The sequence below is a fragment of the Pseudopodoces humilis genome, chromosome 7, assembly GCF_049639895.1.
Source record: "Pseudopodoces humilis isolate 2021_Gansu_Grassland_sample_001 chromosome 7, ASM4963989v1, whole genome shotgun sequence".
NCBI classification, from domain to species: domain Eukaryota; kingdom Metazoa; phylum Chordata; class Aves; order Passeriformes; family Paridae; genus Pseudopodoces; species Pseudopodoces humilis.
The window spans coordinates 16,170,443-16,176,442 of NC_142206.1; the positions used below are offsets into that span (position 1 = coordinate 16,170,443).

A 6,000-nucleotide genomic window follows, 5' to 3' on the forward strand; every position below is an offset into this window, starting at 1 on the left:
TAATGCATGACAGCAAATCAATGAGGCAGAGAGCAGCCTCTAAATTATTTGTAGTGATATGGGACACAAATATGAAACAAGACAACCAATTGGCACAATACCTCCCCGGCAAGGAACACCTGCACAGACAGTGCAAGCAGCAGGAAAACTTGTCAGGACAATGAGTGCTCCTGCCCCAGGCGAGCAGAAGGAGAGGACAGGAGAGGACTGTGAGCCGTGCACACTCCCAAGCACTGCTGCCAGCCTGCTCTCTCCAGTCACCAGTGGGGCTAGAGCCACTTCAGCAATGCCGAAGAGATGCTCTAGGATCACATGCCAGCTGCACAGCACATGGACAGACTCACAGAACCTGCATCCTCTCGAGGCAGCCAGTTGCTCCTTGTCCCTCAAGGGCCACCTGCAGAGAAGTAGCTGCCCATCACCTAGAGGTGGGGACAGTGGCTAGGAGGGGCAGAGGCTTGTGTGCAACATAATGGCAGTGCTAGGCAACACCAAAACCAGCACTAAATAAAGAATCATCAGAAAATTTGCTCTGATCTACACTCCTGCCCCAGACCTCAGGCCCATGGCAGGCCCAGCCCAGCCATGGCCAGCTGAAGGCTAAGGGAGGAAGGTTTGGGCAGCCCAGCTGCAGAAGCAACCCTGAGAAATTGTCACATCTTTCCTTTCCTTCTAATCCTTTCTGGCTTCTCTCCCCCTCCGCATCAGGAAGTATATCTCAATGGTCAGGAACAGATCAAAGCCCTCTGTCCAGCAAGCTGGCTCTCAGCTCTCCTCCTGTGAGAGAAGGCACAAGCCCCAAGCCCCAAGGCACGCTGCAAAGGGCACTTCCCACCTTCAGCCACCCTCTGCTGCAAGCAGGCAGAAACACTGGCTCTTCCCACTCTTTCATCTCCCTGTTTGATTTTCCTTGCCCTGGATCTCAGAGCTTGAAGTCAGTGGACAGTTCACTAAAAGAGAGGGAAAATAAGCCATCCCAATGCTTGAATAGCTTTACAGTGAGACTCTCTCATGGAAAGCATGACTAAACATATGAGAGGTTTTTTAATCTAGCTTTGAAACATAGGTGAGGGTTATACCCTGGGTTTTATTATACTGCCTGTAGCAAGGCGTGTTCTAGGGAGCAATCTAGGTATTTTATAGGTGCCTGGTCAGCATTGCCAGTTCCACCCATCCAAATGTCACAAGACACGTTCAAAACATTGAACCAGGGAGACCAGCTTTAAATAATCACAAGCCCCTTATTATTTAAAACCCAAAAGACAGACCTTCCTTTCTTTGCCATCTGTTTTTCTGAGGTTTCAAGATTTATGCCATCAAACTCTGCGTGTATAAAGGCGCGGTTTGGTTGCTTTTTTTCTGAACTCAGACGTACAGATCTCATATAAATCCTTTGACCCCAGGACCTTAGTCTTTGGAGATGCAAAAACATCAAAAACAGGAAGATTGCCCCAGAATTGACAACCTTTGTTGCTAGTTTCCTTCCCAATAAATTTTTTCGCATCTTTCTGACAGCAGGTCACAGGTTGCCCTAATCATATGGCCACAGCCATAGGAGGGGAAGGCGTTTGGGACAAGGTTTTGAAGAGGAACACTCATGGACATACATCAGAATAACAAAGTTGACATGTTCACCCAAAGGGTATCTCTCCTTCCTCTGTTTCAAGGCACATCATGCATGATAAGATTATGTACACTGCATACGTCTTCTTAGCATTTGGGTGTGCCCAGTTTCCTCTCAACGTCACAATGGCACCACAGATAACGGGAGAAATCAAAATAGATGCTGCTCTCACTTCTGGTACTGTCCTACCAGAGAGCTCCACAAATTATCCAACCTTACACTGGTACAATGAGCATAAAATCCACTCTGCCCCAGATAACGTTACTAAACCTGGCCACAAAGAGGACACCCACGTGCTTTAAACAGGATTAGGCATTGCCTGAACTTTGTAGTCCATTTTCAGAAATTTAGAAAAAAGTGTTGTAAACAAGGCCTAGACACCACAAAGCAGACTCATAATGCTGTATTATTCCATAGGTCGAGGAGCCTCCCGAAAAATAGAAACCAACAAGGTATAGAGTCACTGTGATACCTAAATTTAGTATCAGCCACAGAAAAGAAGAGAAGCTGTGGCTGAACTGTTTTTTCTCTTTGATCTATGCCTGACTCTCCAGGAGTCACCAGTAACCCAGTAACCAGGAGTAATTTATAATAAGCTTTAGGCTGCTCTGATTTATTCTGAGAGCTGAAGCCAGGTGCAAGCAAGTTCAATAGCCAGCATTTCTTGGCTTTCATTGGGGGGAGCAAAACACTAAACACTACAAATCCCCAATGTGGCATACTTTGGGCTTCGATACAATAGGCAAAGACATTCAGAAAGTATGTAAAAAGAAATCAGACTTTTCGCAAGTAGGATGCACTAATTGCTTCTTGAGAGCCCTTTTTCTAGCTGCAAATCCTGACCCTGGAATAGCACTCAAATCATGCTGTGGAATTAGAAACAGAAAAGTAAAAAACACTGACAAAATTAAGGGAAGAAAACAATAACCTTGATGATTTTCAAAAGGAAGAGAATGAGGTGAAGGTTCCCCATCTATTTTCAATTTCCTGACATGACATGCAAAAAAAATGGGCAACCTAAAGTTTGATTCAGAGAGCAGAACTGCAGAAGTTATTCATTATCAGCAGGACTGACTGGAAATTCAGACAGTGGCTGGGCTTTTTCTTACACTTACAAATTTTTCATGAACAGATCCTAATTCTTCCCAACTAAACATACAAATTTCAAAACTAGATCCCTGCAGGTTAGGAAGTCCACAACCGTAATGGGTCAGCATCACCTCACTCCCTTTGACTTCTTTAAATAACTCAGCCTTCACCAGCCCATTGAACAAACCCAGCTGATCTCTTGAAGCTACTCATATGCCTTTTTACTTGGATTTTTACTTTTTGCTATGTGACTGCTCACCTGTACTACATGTTTTGATTCTACAGTGCAAATGGATGACCAAAGAATTTTAATATAAGAGAATAAGCAAGGCTGAATGATGAAGTCATGGTTCACATTTTTTTTTTGGACAAAAAACCACTTTTGTGGTAAAGCTTGAGAAGCCTTTTAGGTTCATAAACATTTCCCCCACTGCCTAAAGGTCACCCACATACTCATAAATAATAAATAATATAACTCTTTGGAGACCAGCAAAGCCAAGTCAAATTGAGAGTTTGCCAACATGTCCACAATACTGTTTACTCCATTAGTGCACCAGACCCTGCAATGGAGCACTTGATTATGTCCCTTCCAAATTAAATGAAAGAAATTTAATAAAAAAAAAAAAAAGCAGCAAAGAGAAACCAAAATCCATCTGAATGAATCAGAACACCATGTGATAGCTGTCCCCTTGCAGGCCACTCCACAGCATGTGCTTCCACCAGACTGTATATGAGATGTCAAACCATTCAGTCTATAAACCCACTTTATTATAAATACTAGCATCCTGTCCCAGTGGATTTGAGGGTGATTTTTTAAAAGTTTTAATTTAAGCCTAGCTCCATCAAAACAGCAATGCTACAGTATTTCAGAAGCCAGTGGGTTTGATTTCAAGCACGTCAAAAGGCAGAGGGAGGGAGATTGTAAAGGGGAACAGCTAAATCTTTTTGCTTTCTCTCCTCAGCACCATTGCGAAATCTTTCTTCAGAACATAAAAATGAAGTCAAGTCTCCATGTTTTAAACAAACCCAGTGTGTTATTGTACCGCACTTCTGCAACAGGGAATATAGGTCAAGAACTCTTGGACCTTTCAGATTTTAAGGTATACAAACTCCGTCAGCATTGCTATCTGTACTTTTCCTTTCTCACCCATATCTTTTTTCTCTCCCCCCCCCACTCTTTTCCCTCCACTCTATTCCCTTTACCTTTGCCTCTTGCTTTCCTTTTTCTCTTCCCTCTTTCCTTTTACCTCACCCTATCCCATCCTAACACTGGAAAGCTGTTACAAGACAACTTCAAATCAAAGGCCCCGAAAAGCTCCCTTACGTTTATAGACACATTTTGCACTCTCGGGTTTTCAGACAGTGGGATACAAGTATCCAAAAAAACGTGTGTGTGTGTGCAGATGAGCACGCATGAATTTCTGCACGCACACATAATGTGTGAAAAACACATGAAAAGCGTGTTTGCGTGCATGTCCGTATTATTGCAGGTTATCTTTTTTTTTCTTCCCCTTCTGCAGCCTTAGGGAAATTTGCAGGCTGGATGCCGCAGGCTGGCTCAGTGCGTTACAAAGTGTGTCAGGATGAATAATGGGGGCAAGCAGCTCTGCCAGCGGGTCAGGGAACAGCAAGTGCGTAAAAAGGCGGGATTGTCCAAGAAGCACACGCAGTATCGGCTGGGGTTTGAAACGCCCGGCCAGACACCAAGATCAAGTTGTAGGCTCCAAGGCCAGGAGAAGCACATTGCCCATTTCTGCTGACCCCTTGCAAGGGTGTGAATTACAGATTGCCACCCAGGAATACCAGTAACTTTTTCCCAGCAACTCAAAGTACAAAGCACTTCAGCAGATGTTTAAAATCAAGCTGTACCCTAGACTTTGTAACAGACTGCACTTGGTCTCATTGAGCTGGATGATCAGGGGCAGGTCTTCTGCTCTTAGAACTCCCTTGGTTTTAACCATTTGTTTGATAATCATTAAGATTAAGATCCAGGCACAATGCTGACACCCAACACGGGCTGATCAGCTGGAAAGAAATGACTGTGTCCTAGTAAAGAGGTGACAGGCTCTTCCTGAGACTTTCAAGGGTATTTTTCCTGGAAACCATTTTCATACATACCTTTTCTCCAGATAATGAAAGATGAACACGCTTCACTCAATATTTCAAGCCATTTGAACAGCATGTGTTTGAGGGTTCAGCATAAACCTTCTTGGGCCCAAAATTTTCTCATAAAAGGCTAGAAAAAGCAGCAGAGAAAAACAACATGGAAAGGTTACCACAAGAAATAGAGCAGAGAGAAAAATCCAGATGATATAGAGTATTATATCCACAAAGAATGTTATACCCCAAGAGCTAGAAGTCCCGTAAGTGCCAAAATCCAGGTTATTCACGTAGCAGCAACTGGTTCCCCTGGACACGGTTGTGACACAGACAGTTTTTTCTACAGGACATCCCAAATCATTCTTCCCTGGTGCCCATCCAAGTCCAAATTTTTATGCCTGTCTCCCACAGCCTTTGTTCTGTCTCATTCTGTGCAGCTGCCTCCACTACTTGTCCTCTAGGACTTGGTCTTTCTTGAATTTTGAACCTCTGCTTACCATCCTGAAGTTCCTTGCCCCATCAACAGCCTCAGTTGCCTTCCCTTCTCACATGTGCAATTCCCATCTCACATTTCACTTTCCAGCTGTACAGTTCCTTTTCTGGTATCAGTCTCCTCTTCCCTTCTGACTTCCAGTAGCATTTAAAGTCCCAGGCCTCCTGCTCGTCCCCACTTCCCCCTTTGTCTTCCCATGCCACACTTGTTGTGTCCAGCCGCTCCCTTTGCTGCCTTCTCCCCCACATTCGGTTCCCAGCAGTCCTTCTACATTTGTGGTTTGATTGCACACCTCCTCCCTGCCTCCTGGGCACCGCCAGAATCGAAGCCACCAAGACTGCAGGAAAGACAGAGAGCTTTTTCACCACCTCCCTAGAATCATGGTGCCATGAGAGTCATTAGGAAGGTTCAGGGATGAAATACACTCTTGCTTTTGGGATAAGTGCCACAACAATGCACTGTTCGAATGGACTCATCAAAGCATTTACCAGACTCTCATCACCATGAGCAGACTGAGATATATTTTTGGTTTTCTCTTCTCCAAAACATGTAACACAGCTGAAAGCAATCAGCTTTTCATAGGAAAAACAGCAGGCTCTTCCTCAGCCTCAGAGGGTTGAACTCATCTGCCTAAAAATGAGTCTGTTTTAAACAATTTTTCTAAACTACCTCTGTCATGAACCCCCAGGATGCA

General features: G+C 44.2%; 1 protein-coding gene across 2 annotated transcripts in view; it reads right to left on the reverse strand.

Moving 5' to 3' along the window:
- Positions 1-5,368, reverse strand: part of LOC148183983 (uncharacterized) — a 156,235-nt gene extending 150,867 nt beyond the window's left edge. For both annotated transcript variants that reach the window (XM_088057897.1, XM_088057898.1), the window contains exons 1-2: positions 5,311-5,368; positions 4,832-4,949 (exon numbers count right to left, since the gene is read on the reverse strand). The gene's annotated coding sequence lies outside the window, so the exon portion shown is untranslated. The remainder of the gene's footprint in view (positions 1-4,831; positions 4,950-5,310) is intronic.
- Positions 5,369-6,000: the final 632 nt, after the last annotated feature.